General features: G+C 41.3%; 1 long non-coding RNA gene across 1 annotated transcript; it reads right to left on the bottom strand.

Annotated features, from left to right (window-relative positions):
* Positions 1-1,124: 1,124 nt before the first annotated feature.
* LOC147827812 (uncharacterized) lies at positions 1,125-8,124 on the bottom strand. The gene is made up of 2 exons (XR_015451795.1): positions 7,867-8,124; positions 1,125-3,838 (listed from the first exon to the last, which is right to left on the bottom strand). It is a non-coding gene; the product is annotated as an uncharacterized LOC147827812 (long non-coding RNA).
* Between the last annotated feature and the right edge of the window lie 6,190 nt (positions 8,125-14,314).

A 14,314-nucleotide genomic window follows, 5' to 3' on the forward strand; every position in this document is an offset into this window, starting at 1 on the left:
CTCATGGTACACATAGAAAATGGTAATATTTACACCAGCACAAATACTGGGATAATTGGGCATATTGTTTAAGTGGGAAACAATTTATACCAGATGGTGGCATCTAAGAGGTTCTAGATGTGATAGATGCATCCTTACTACTCCAAGGGGTATGAAAAACAATTCAACACCATCACATTGGTAGCAATCCAATTGGCACAGGGTTTGGAAGTTAGGTTCTAGCTCTTCTGGAGATTACTGTGCAATAATATAATAATCTAGACCAATTTATTATAGTCTACAAGTAGTATTTTTAAATAAAATCCAATTTTTCAATTTGTTTTGTTCAAGATCTACATTTCCATGGGATTCATTGAAATAAGAAATGATGCTTTTATGTTTTGTTGCCAATCAGCCTAGGGTCCTTTTGCCCTATTCAGGTGGAGCTGGACATCATAGGTCAACTCTGCCAGGTGCTGGTCTCTGCAGCTGATCTTTGGCTGCTGGTCTCTGGAGCTCTTCAGTGCTAACAGCCCTTAATGCTTATTGTCCTCTCTTTTGAATTGAGCACTCTCCACACTACTCATGATGAGAATCCCAACTGGATTTATGGAACTTCTGGAGCACACATTATCCAAGAAATAAATCACCAGCAAGTCTACAGGACCATCAAAGTGAGTCTATTTATTTAAATGAATCTTTATTGTAAAAGGTCCTGTGCTGCAGCACAAGGAGTCAATATAAAGAAGGGGACCCTCATAGACTAATTAAGAAGTGTGTGGGAAGTGTTGCTTAGATAGCAGCTGCAGGCCTGTGATTGGCCCAAATTCAGACCTCTGATTGCTGCAGGGATCCAGGACAGCCTCAACTGTCAAGGGGGTGATCCCATGAAGGAACAGGGCTGAAACCAAGGAAGTTTCTGGAAGGCTAGCTGTAGGGGAAAATGTTAAATATGGGTCCAGGCCTCTCCTTCCCTGACCTTAGCTACACAAGGTTGCCCCCTCCTTTCTCTAAAAGTACTGTTGTGCCCAGATCGCGAAGTCCCCAAAGACCATCAAGGAGCCGATTCCAATGTAAACACACGAGGGTCGCTTATTCAAGCTCGAGCAGGGGCACTCAATCATCACCAATGCAGCGGACCAGGATTGATTGCCCCGAATTCTAAATCAGCAGGGTTTTTATTGTGGCTACCACAAGGTTTGGGGATGTTCCATTTAGCAGTTACATGATTGGTTGATATTTAGCAAGCATGGGGGGTTGAGGGGTGGCTACATTAGAGTTTATGGGAAAAAGGAACAATCAGCACATTGACAGAATGTTTTATAGATAATGGGCCCGGAAGCATCTGTTTTCTGGACAGACAGAGGATTGAGTTAGGAGCTGTGTCTTTTTTTTATCTGTTGTCCCACAGCAAGGACATTTTATCATTAGTTTATGGGCACAAAGGAGACTAGGGGAATAGTTGACTTCAGTGAAGTGGAATTTATGTCAAGGCCATTTTACTGTCTTATATTTAAGATGGAGTCAAACTTTAAAATAGAGTTAGTTAGGTCTCACAATCCCCCCTTCTCATGAAGCTATAGAGGACCAATCATGGGCCTCTAGGGGCCAATTTTATTAGGTCTTCAGAAACTGGTTGGTACTGGGACCTAAGTACCATCAGCTGTATTGCACTAATGCGTTCTCTGATGAAAGATATCAGCCTGTTAAGTATGTAAGGTCCAAATGTTAACAGGAGTAAAAAAATGAGTAATGGTCCCAGCAGGGTAGAGATCAGAGTGGTCAACCATGGGGAGGAATTGAACCAAGATTTGAACCAACCTTGATTTTGTTCTCATTTTTGTTTTTGTTTAGTGAGACCTTTTCTGACTTTGGCCATAGATTTTTTGACCACTCCCAAGTGGTCTACATAAAAGCAGCATTTTTCACCTAAGGCAGCATAGAGCCCCCCTTGTTGTAGGAAGATTAAATCTAGGCCTCTTTGGTTTTGGAGAACTACTTCTGCCAGGGAGGTTAGTGACTCTTGCAGGTGGGAGATGGAGCTTTTTAGTCTTTCGATGTCTATATCTATGACTGTTTTTAAATCATTGTAATGTTTGTTTTGTAACACTAATGATGAGACTCCTGTTCTTGTCCCAGCTAATCCTAAACCTAGGAGAACTGTTAAACTGACAGCTGTTATAGGTTCTCGTTTGACTCTATTTGGGGTCTCAGTCAGATGACTAAGAATATCTTTTTTTGAATGATATAATAGTCTAGGAATCAATTGTACTAGTACACAAATGTTCCCAGTCTCGTTGAGTATCTTTTCATGTGCACAAGGGGTTAGTCCAGTGGAGCAAGTCCACCATCTATTAGAAGGGGGTACAAGGTATCTTCCTGGACTAGACTGATAGGTTTGGTTGTAAAGGTGTTGGTGAGAGGCCAGAACACTGCCAACACAAATTTTATGTCCAGTCACAGATTGTAGGGTTAATCTGGCTGTCTCTTTTTGTTGTCATCTACACCAGGTTGGGCTATCAGACTCAGTGAAGTTGTCTAGGTAAGCTATTTTTTTATAGTAAGGGGGCTTGATATCATAACACAACTAGCAGGACTGAGTGAGATCAGGCCTAGAGGCATTTAGGGCTTTGAAAGTGTGAACTATTAGCCCCCATAGGGGGTCCTGGCTAGTTTTCCTGGTGACAGCCTGAGTGGAGAGCTGAGGGGATGTTGGTGGGGTTATTTGAGGGGGCTTGGTGGGTCTAGGAGGAATTAGGGGGGTCCAGTGGGACCAGTGTAGAATTTGGCCCTACCGGTTGGGGAGGCCCCACAACATACGGTTTTATTTTTAGTTTTACAGTGAATAGTAACCCATTGTCATGACCATCTTGATACAGGCGGAGTCCCCATGTTTGGCCCGATTTCCATCTGGTGTATTTTTTTTTTTGATCGGTGAATGAAAGTCTAACTGGGTTACAGAGGAATTTTGAGCATGTACCATTAACAACCTTGAATTTACCATTACCGTGGTGCGTTTGAAGGCCAGTGGGCCCGGGGACTCTTTTTAATGAGATTAAATCATCTTTGACAGGCAGAGTCCATGAGACAGTGTCCGTGGATTTACATCCCCATTCTGTACAATAGAACTTATCAGGACCTCTGCATCTATTGGCTTGAGCTCGTTTGTGTCCTCCCCCCGGGCAGACATAGAATGGGGTGACTTGTAAAACGGCTCTTCGGACTGGGTGACTACACCCGGGGGCAGAAGAGGTCAGCATTTTTATCTTACAATCATTGATATTTTGTCTACATTTAGGCTTTTTCTTTGATTTTGTTTTTCAGTCTCTAATATCTCATGTTCCTGCAGCTAGCAGGCACAGGTCAAAGTCTCTAGCAGACCACCAGGTCAGCAGTGGTGTCACTTTAAATGAACTGTTAACAATGTCACCTGTGGAGGTACTAATGATAACCCAGGTTAGGTTTAGAGGAGCATGTGGGTTTTGTCCTCCCATTACCAATGTTAAAAGTACAGTTACCATAATTATGACTGATGACAGTGTAGCTTGATTTTGAGTGGGTTGTCTTGGTCTTTGGACACCTGCCATGATGGGATGAAGTCTTTTAGAACAGTGTGTGGATCTGTGGGGCGGGCGTGAGTGTAATGTATCCACGAGGCGATCCCATCGACTTTGAGAGCGGCGGGCGTGGTTAAAACAGTAACATAGGGTCCCTTTCAGCGAGGCTCAAGGTTTCTCTGTCAATATCTTTGGACAAAAACCCAGTCCCCTGGTCGATAGCGATGGGGCTCAGGTGGTGGTCCGGACTCGTACAGGGCTTTTAATTCAGGCCAGACGTCTTCATGAACAAGCTGGAGGCTCTTTAAGGAAAATAACAGTTTTTGATCATAAATTCAGCAAGTACCACAGATTGAAGGTTAGGGATGATGGGAGGAGGTATCCCGAACATGATCTCAAAAGGGGTTAGTCCCATTTTATAGGGCGAATTGCATACCCTATAGAGAGCATAGGGTAGGAGAGTCACCCAGCCACTGCCAGTCTCTAAGGTTAATTTAGTCAAGGTCTCTTTTAGGGTTTTATTTATTTTTTTCTATCTGTCCTGAACTCTGGGGTCTGTATGTATAATGTAATTTTTAATTTGTCTCCAGTATCTGTGTTAAACTCTGACTCACCTTGGAAATGAAAGCGGGTCCATTGTCTGACCCTAACATTACTGGGAAACCATACCTTGGCAAGATGTCTTCTAGCAGCTTTTTGGCCACAACCTGTGCCGTCTCATGTTTGGTGGGGAAGGCCTCTGTCCATCCTGAAAATGTATCTACAAACACTAGCAGATATTTATAGCCATACCTTTTAGGCCTTACCTCAGTAAAGTCCACTTCCCAATGTGTTTCAGGTCGGTTTCCCCTCAGCCTATTGCCTGGGTTGGCTTTGTTGTGGGTAGCATTTGTCAATTGACAGGCTTTACAGGTGGTAACAATATGTTCAATTTTGGAGTTGGCATCTCGAAATTTTATCTCTGCATGTCTCAGGAGGTCCTGCATCTTTTGGGTGCCCATGTGGGTGGCTTGGTGTATTTTGGAGAGAACTTGTTCTCCCAGTGCTTCAGGCAGGATGATTTCACAATCAGAGGATTTCTATCATCCGTTGAGGCATTGGGGCATGGGTAATTGTTTTATCCATTTTAAGTCTGCCTCAGTGTACTGAGGTTTTTCTGGTAAAGCAGTGTCCCCTGGATCAGGCAGCTGAACGGTCAGTGTCAGATCAGCCTCTAAGGCTGTTTTATTGAGCTGTCTGGTCGGCTAAATTATTTCCTCGGGCAATGGGAGTATCATTCTTTTGGTGCCCGGGACAGTGGATAATAGCCAATTTTTTTGGTAGCCATAGGGCCGCCAGTAGGGCAAGAATTTTTTCTTTGTTTTTAATAGTCTTTTTTTCAGCTGTCAACAGTTCTCTTTCTCTGTAGATGGCCCCATATACGTGAGCGGTGGCAAAAGCATACCTGCTGTCTGTGTATATGTTTAGCTTTCTGCCCTTTCCCAGAGTCAGCACCTTGGTCAATGTTATGAGCTCTGCTCACTGTGCTGACGTTTTAGTGGGCAAGGGTTTAGCCCAAACGACCTCAGTCTCTGTGACCATAGCTGTCTTAGCATACCTTCGGCCATCTTGAACAAGACTGCTCCCATCGGTGTACCAGGTATCTTCAGCATCTGGCCATGGTTGATCTTTCAGATCCTCTTGGGTCCCATGTACTTGAGCCAAGATGTCAGCACAGTCATGTAGTGGGGCCTCTAGGTCTGGGTCAGGCAATAAAGTAGCCAGGTTTAGGGTGGCCGGGGTCTGGAAGACAACTCGGCTTGGGTTTAAGAGCAGGTCCCGATAGTGGGTTAGGCGGGCATTATTGAGCCATCTATCTGGAGGCTGTTTTAGAACCCCTTCAATGGCATGGGGGGTGGTCACATGTAGTTTCTGGCCCAAGGTCAACTTATCAGCATCTTTGACCATCAAGGCTATGGCAGTGATAATCCTCAAGCATGGGGGCCATTTAGCTGCAACAGGATCAAGTTTCTTGGACAGGTATGCTACTGGTCGGTGCCATGCGCCCACATACTGGACCAGGACGCCCTTGGCGACTTCTTTGTTTTCATCAATGTAAAGGTAGAAGGGCTTAGTGACATCAGGCAAGCCTAAGGCTGGTGCTGACAACAAAGCAGCCTTAACTTGATCAAAGGACTTTCGTAGTTTCTCTGTCCATCGAAAGGCCTAATTGTTTTTAGTTATCTCATAAAGGGGCCTCGCAAGTTCCGCGAACCCCAGTATCCATAAGTGGCAGAAGCCAGCCGATCCTAGGAATTTTTTTTTTTAACTTTTTGAGGAGAGTCTGGTGTAGGTATCTTAAGAATTGTCTCTTTTTTAGCATCAGATAGCCATCTTTGCCCCTTTTTAAGTATGTACCCCAGGTAGCTTACCTTAGGTTTGTAGATTTGGGCCTTTTTGGCAGACGCCCGGTATCTCAGTTTCCCTATAACCTTTAAGAGTTTTTTTGGTTTCATCTAGGCAGTCCTCTTGTGTCTCAGATGTTATAAGGAGATCATCTATTACGTATTGTAACAGAGTCAATTGGGGGCTTTGGCGGCGGCTTTTTGGGTTTTTAGGGCATTTTCTGGCCCAGTAACCTTTTTTTTGCAATAAGCACACTGGTTCTTTCCCAATCGGGGGCGATCCCTACGTTCCTCCTTACCTTGTCCTTTTGTCACAATATTTCTCAGTCGACATTCATGTTTTTTTTGGCTCTCCCATCAAGAAGGATCCAAGCTAGGTTCCTAGTCAGCCTTTGTCTCAATTGTTTTTGGATCTATAGGAGTATACCTATGGAAGGCTTTCTGAATTTTTTTAGGAAGGCTGCAGGGCTTTTGTTTGGTCCCTGTTGTACATCCCCTACCTTGGCCAAATTGGTGCGCTTACGAGCTGCTGTTTTTAGACCTCTCAACAGAGTTTGGCCATAGACCCAGAGTCTCTCTTTACCTTCTGCTATGTTGAAGTCCCAGTCAGGCCGGGGCAATGGGAAGGAAAGGTTAATAGTATCAAAGTTGGTTATTGTTGCCAGGAACCAATTTCCTGGCCTTGTTCTGAATTTTTAAATTTTTTTTTTTATCATGAACAGGATCTGGAGGAGTTGTTGACAGTCATTTTGAGTGGGCTGGTGGATGAACAAAACAGTTTTCAACAGTTGGATTAGATCCCTGAGATTGTCGGAAAACTTGGCGTGTTGTGTGTGCCAATTATAAAGGTCACGAGTGGCAAAGGGCCAATACTGGAGAGGCTGAGTGCCATGCTCATCAGGGGGTCTAGTCTCCCTCAATGGGAGGACAGTGGAATCTGCTGGCCCCGCCACCGGCAAGGCTGTGCAGCGGTTGCCGGTGTTTTGGGTGGGGCCATCCCCTCTAGCAATGCCCACCCGGATGTGTATTTCCTCCCCAGCTCTTCCTTTCGCATGGGGGTTTTTTCTTGTGCCCCTGCCAGGGCTCCTCCCTCCGCCCCGATCGTTGCCACCATGGCCGCCGCCGGTGCAGCCGCCGCCGCCGCCGCCGCCGCCGCCGCCGCCACCACGGCCAGTGGCGCAACGGGGGCTCTTCCCTCCACCCCTGGTGCGGGCGGTAGGGAGGGGGAAAAAGGAGATCTTTCTCAGTTCCTCCTTGGAGAACTGGGTATAGCGGCACCGTGGCTTTGGTGTCGATTTCTCTTTTTCGGCAGTCTCCTCTGGTGGTTCTCTTATGCACTGCTAGGACTGCCGCAGGCGGCTGTTTCTGTGGAGGCAAAAAGGGCTTGATCCAAGAGGGAGGGTTCTGCACCAGGTCTTCCCAGGTAACGATGTATGGTTCCTGGTCTGGGTGTCCCGTTCGGGGATAAAAAACAATTTTTCTAACTCTTTTGACTGTTTCTAGGTCAAATGTACCCTCTGGTGGCCAGTTTACCTTAAAAGTTGGCCATTCTGATCTGTAAAGGGTGATTAACTTTTTTTTTTAATTTCTAAATTCAAATTATGCGCTAGCTTTCTAACTTCCCCGAAATGACCTGTTAACAAGGAAAGGGGGGGTAGTCACAGTCTGTCCCATCGTCTCAGTCTAAGTCAACACAGTAGACAGACACAACAGAAAAGCGAAAAAGCATGGGACGGCGGCCTCACGCCATAGCGCGGGAGCGGCTCCCACTGTCTCCCTAGGAGTCCCACAGACTCCTACTCACGGGGCACTTTGCCCCCTCCGGAAGGATCCCGGAACGTCTTTCAGGATCCCGGGTCGGCGGCCCTCGCGGCGCGTCTGCCTAGACCGTTTGCCGACCTTCCCAGAAAATGGGCCCCAGACTTTACAAACACAGAAACACTCACCAGCCGGCGTCAACCCTCCGGTACGGGAATCCTGAGGGTCTTGGGGATCCCGGACGAGCTCCCAAATGTTGTGCCCAGATCGCGAAGTCCCCAAAGACCATCAAGGAGCCGATTCCAATGTAAACACAAGAGGGTCGTTTATTCAAGCTTGAGCAGGGGCACTCAATCGTCACCGACGCAGCGGACCAGGATTGAGAGCCCCGAATTCTAAATCAGCAGGGTTTTTATTGTGGCTACCACAAGGTTTGGGGATGTTCCATTTAGCAGTTGCATGATTGGTTGATATTTAGCAAGCATGGGGGGTTGAGGGGTGGCTACATGTAGAGTTTATGGGAAAAAGGAATGATCAGCACACTGATAGAATGTTTTATAGATAATGGGCCCGGGAGCATCTGTTTTCTGGACAGACAGAGGATTGAGTTAGGAACTGTGTCTTTTTTTTAATCTGTTGTCCCACAGCAAGGACATTTTATCATTAGTTTATGGACACAAAGGAGACTAGGGGAATAGTTGACTTCAGTGAAGTGGAATTTATGTCAAGGCCATTTTACTGTCTTATATTTAAGATGGAGTCAAACTTTAAAATAGAGTTAGTTAGGTCTCACAATACAATAGTGGGTGGTGGGAGGGGAAGGGGAAAGGGAAGAATGGAAAGGAAAAATTATGAGAAAAGAAAAAAAATGGAAACAACGTATGTAAATAGGGAAGGGTTTAGGATTGAAGGGTGCACAGGTGATGGGTAAAAAATGAGAACCAAGATACATCATGTACAGGTACAAGCACCCAAAGATAAATATAAATGTATTGTATACCTAAAATGTACCAATAAAATAATTAAAAAAATAATAAAAATAAAAATACAATAGTATCTGAAGTGGCAGGAGATGAGGAGGGGCACCACTCTGACAACAGAGCTGCACCCATATTGAGAGTGAGAGTAGAGAAGATTGATTGCTGGGTAGCCAGCGAAGACACTGAAGGGAGTTGTTCCTGTACATTGGGCTGGCAAGGGGCACAAAGGGAAGGGGAGGGAGCTTTTTGACAGCCCCCTTGCCAAGCTACACCTCCCAGAAGGCAGGAAAACCAGGAGAGCCAGGCTCTTGTCTTTCTCATTTTCATATGAATTAACTCAATCAGGATATGTTGTATGTAAAGAATTGTTATTTAAACTAACTTTAGAAGTTAACAAGTATTTTTTTTTTTTTTTTTTGGCTTAGGTTTAACTTGTATCAACTATCTTCCAAAACATAGCTAATCATCATTTGATTTGATACTGCATCTTATTTTACTTTTGGGGGAAGGTAAAATTCTAAACCTCATCTTTAGAGATCCTGATTCAGTAAATCTGGTATAGGGATAGCAAATCTATATTAAAAAACTAAAATGGACAAAATCTCTTTACATGTGTTACAAGAATTTTGAAAATTGATAAATAGTTTTGAGAAGATTAGCAAAATTTCAGAAGCTACCAGAAAAATGTCAAAAATAGATTCCAGCTTTTAATTATAAGAAATGAGAAAGAAGTGGTACCAGTTTAACTAAAGTAATCTCACTTGTAATGTGGAAAGTTGATACAATATTATTCCAAGTGGTTAACTCTAGACATATCAATGCAGTAGTTTAGTTATCATGAGTGAGAAAGTCAGAACTCCCTATCTACAGGGTCCCATAAGAGAAAATATCCCACCTGGGTAAAGAGCTAACTGGAGCAGCTAAGCCAAGCTTAGAGATTACAAAGGTAAACACAAGAAGAAGCTAAACACAAAAAGAAAGGGGAGAAGAGGACCTTTCCTCCCAGGAAAAAACTGGCAAATTGGTTGGCAGTTCTTCCCTACCTTAGAGCCCTGTATTTCAACTGGATTTTGAGAAAACATTAGCAATACAAGATAATTAGTTTCTTTTTGAACTCATTTCCTTTGAAACAAGTCCTCTACCTGCAGAAAGCCAGGACAGAGAAAACATGTTGCAATTTTTTCCCCTCATCTTATTATTTCTGATGAGTAGCCTCCTAAATTCCATGTTTATTCTCAAATTTCTTCTTCACTTTTGAGAGTCAAACAACTTGGCTTTATACAAAATTAACTTTTTGTAATGTGAACAATTATTTAGAGCTGTAGAGGTAATATTCAGGAGAATTAAAAAAAATGGCAATATTCTACAGAGATTAAGTTTTCTCAGAGGAACAGGGTGAAGAAAACGGAGTTATTCAGAAACTTCTATTTTCATTTATGAACATATTTACATTTGTACATTCATCATTTTTAAATACAATAACCTCTGGTGATTCTAATGATCAACTATACTGAAAAATCTATAATATAGTAAGCTGTTCTACTCAAATATATCTCATAACCAATTGTAAAACAACAGCTCCCCGAAAACTCTTATCTTCTTTCAAATCCTAAGAGCCCGAACCACCTGATTCAAAGAAATAAAGATAAACTCTGTCCCTGTCATGTTCACACTGAGTAGCTAAAATATTGGCTTTGAGATAAAATTCCCTCCATTGGGAGTAGCTGGATAGCAGAAAAGCAGGCATTACTAATCCCACATATAGATGTTGAGCCAAGGTAGATACAAAGAAAATGGGGTTTAGCATTTGAAGCATAGTATATTATTATAGCTACCTATATTCCTAAAACCTAATATTAGTAAATTTTTGAAAATCGACATTTTGACTCTACATCAACAGTGAGCTAAAGCTACATTTTTCATAAGTTCTAAAAGATGAAAATAATTAGCTAAATGATCCCTTCAAGATTCTACTTTTGCCTTTAGGTATCAGTTATCTGTTTGCATATTATATCCAGGAACTGGATTTGAATCTATACAAGAGATTCAGAGTCTTAATGTCCTTACAATAATGAGTATTTTAATCCATCACCATGGTAAATCCTTCCCCTTAATAAAAGTCTACCTTCTCTCAATATTATCTAAAGTTTCAGTGTATAACCCTTGCCTGTACCTTATTGCATTTATTTCCAGAGATTTGATGCTAACTTGATACTTTGTGTGGTACTATTTTTTTTTTTCATTCACTAATTTTATTGGTAGACTTTAGGTATACAATATGCTGACATTCATTATTGGGAGTTTGTACCTTTACATAATATATATATCTGTTCTTAATTTTTTCTCCATTCCCTTGACCTCCCCTCAACCCCTACACCACTCCCTATTTACAAAGACTTTGCTTCCTTTTTTTCCTTTTCTCCTATTAATTCTATTCCCATTTTTCCTTTCCCCTACCCCTTCCACTTCTCCTTCACCTTTAGGCCTTTTCTTCCTATTTCACATTATCTATTATACATTTTGATCCTTATTTACATATTCAGTTTCTCACACCAGAGAAAGTAGTTGGTATTTACACATGTGTGACCTATTTATTTCACTTAGGAGTATGGCCTCAATGTGCATCCATTTAGCTATAAATGTCTCTAGTTTCTCATTCTTTATGGCTGAGTAGTACTCCATTTTATTAAAAAAAAAAAAAAGCAACACATCTTCTTTATCCAATCCTCATTTGATGGAGAATTGGGCTGTTTACAAGTCTCAGTCATTAGAAACTCTGCCGCTCTGAACATGGGTGCACATATATTGCTGTGGTATGATTCTTTTAATTCTTTGGGGAAGATACCCAACAGGGGAATAGCTGGGTCAAATGGCACCTCTAGTCCTAGATTTTTGAGGTATCTCCATACTGATTTCCACAGTGGTTGCACCAGTCTACACTCCAGCAACAGTAGAGAAGGGTTCCTTTTTCCCCACAGCCCCACCAGCATTTGTTATTGGTTGATTTCATGATAGTAGCCATTCATTCTGGGGTGAGGTGGAATCTCAGTGTTGTTTTCATTTGCATCTCTTGAAAGACCAGTGATTTTGAACATTTTTTCATATGTTTATTTGCTATTTCTACCTCTTTTGTCTGAGAAATGTCTGTTCCTTTCAGATGCCCATTTTTGGATTGGGTCTTTAAATTTTGGAGGTCTGAGTTCTTTTTATACTTTAGAAAGTAGACCTTCATCTGAGGAACAGCTGGTAAATTTTTCCCCACGTTGTGGGTTGTCTCTTCATGCTGTTGGTGGTTTCTGTTGCTATGCAGAAGCTTTTGGGTTTTTTTGGTATGGGGATTGAACTCGGGACCTTGTGCTTGCCAGGCAGGCACTGGAACCACTGAGCTAAATCCCCGGGCCTGTAGAAGCTTTTTAATGAGAAGAGATCCCAGTTGTTGATTCTTTGTGCTAGTTCACAGGCAACTGAGGTTATGTTCATGAAATATTTGCCTATGCTAACATCTTCAAGAGTTCTACCTAACCTTTCCTCCAGCCGGTTTAGTGTTTCTGTTTTAATATTTAGCACTTTAATCCATTTAGATTTTAGTTTAGTGCCTTGTGAGTGATATAGGCTCAAATATTGTATTGAGAAGGTTTAGGGCAGGATTCAGATACAAATATTTTAACTGCCTAATCTCCTTATTTTCTATGACAAATTTAGAAATTGCTGACTTCATCACCATTTTGCTCAGCAGGATACTTAGGTAGACATTTCCAATCAGTGTTTAGAGATTAAAACTTTAGTAAAATGGCATACATTAAAAGTCAGTTTGGAGCTATTTCAGGGCTAACAGTGCAGTGAATTACTGCAGTTGTTGAATAATTTCAGGTAAGGAAATAAGAAAATTTAGATGTAGACTCCATGGAAAATTACCACTAAAGATGTGGGAATAAAGAGAAAAAGATCTGAAATAAGAAATTTCCCTTTGGAGATCGAGGTAAATGGGAAATGGTGGGTGTGCAATTCCTACCATGGGAGATGTACAATCCCTGAAGAGAAAAGAAAACCTTAGTAAAATATTGAGTGTCTAGGGAATTCAATACACATTGTGGCTTCAGAAGTAAACACAATCCCTTCATTTCATTTTTCTATCTATAATCTATTCTGCAGGTAGAGACTGAGGACATTTCTTCCTTGTTTATAGACGAGTGCATTATGTCATTAAACTCACATCTTATGTCATTATGTCATTAAACTCTCCTCTAGTGAGAATTGTAATAAGAAGTGCTATTTATTTTTCTCCAAAGTTGGTGCTTCAGAGGAGTTATTGTTATCACCATAAATTAGGACCACTAATTCCAAAAGACTTCCTGGGAATATGAGAAATTAAGGCAGTTTTACCCTCTTAGAATCAAAGGAATCAAAGCCAAAAATCCTATATTGTCCTTTCAGGACCAGGGGAAAATACAACAAAGGATCACTAAGTTTTCTCTCCTAAGAAGGGTAAGTTTTGAAATCCATTTATATTAACATCTTCCAGTAACATCTTTATTGAGCTATCACTAACATTTACAATTATATAGGAGATAAACAACTTGATGTGGTGACATACATACACATTGTAAAATGATCTGAGCAGTGAAAATTACTCATTTGTGATATACACACAGATATACAATGAAAAGAAATTTTAAAGATCTATTTTGTTATCAAATTATGAGTTTATGATATACTATTAACTATTATTACCATATTTTACATTAGATCTCCAAATTTTAATTGTTTTACATAACTGATCTTAATACTCTTTTGCCAAAATCACCTGAATTTCTCGCTGTCCAATAACAATCAACATCCTACTCTCTGCTTATATGAATGTACTATTTTAGATTTACACATATATGCTAGATTTTACATTATTTCTCTTTCTGTGTCTTGCTTTTTATATTTAGCATAAGGAACTCATATTTTGAGATGAAGTCCAGGAATCTGATATATGTCATTTTTCCCCATTTTCTGCTACCCTAAGACTCAAGTACAACTAACAGAAACACATCTTTGAAAGAGAAGTAGATAATGTTCATAGGATTATTGGACACAAGGGGTGCAGTATTTTAGTTAGTAAGCACCCTTTCCTTGGACAGATCTCTCTCTCTTCTGAACATAAGTTTTTCCATATCATGGGACTGTAATGAAACCACTCATTCCTAGAGTCTGGTTGTTTTATTTAGATTAAAAAAGTTTTTATGGTTCCAGCACAACAGAGTCTAATCTGCATTAGAATTCAATACCAAAATGAAAGACCTCTGCTTCCAATTTTATTAGTGAATGGAGGATCCAAACAAAGGAGGAAATGGTGAGATGAGAGAAAATTATACGCTGTTCTAGCCTTGTCTTTTTTCTTTGGTTTATTAAGGCAACTATGTTTTCATATGTCAGCAATAGCCTTGGATCTATAGGCTAAATTCATATTTTTTTAACATATTTAGCTTTTAAGACATTATTGAGAGGAAGACAATATCACTTATACCAGGTAACATTAAAGGCAAGTGTCATGGATTCAGGCTGGTTAGGTCTGGACATTCACAGCTTATGCCTCACCTTTGTGAGAGAAGATATTGTTGGAAGAGTGGGTGTGGTATGATGCAATCCTTCTGTCTTGTATACACAGATT

The sequence above is a fragment of the Heterocephalus glaber genome, unplaced genomic scaffold (genome assembly GCF_053883595.1).
Source record: "Heterocephalus glaber isolate CG9 unplaced genomic scaffold, H.glaber_assembly_v1.0 deba00001431, whole genome shotgun sequence".
NCBI classification, from domain to species: domain Eukaryota; kingdom Metazoa; phylum Chordata; class Mammalia; order Rodentia; family Bathyergidae; genus Heterocephalus; species Heterocephalus glaber.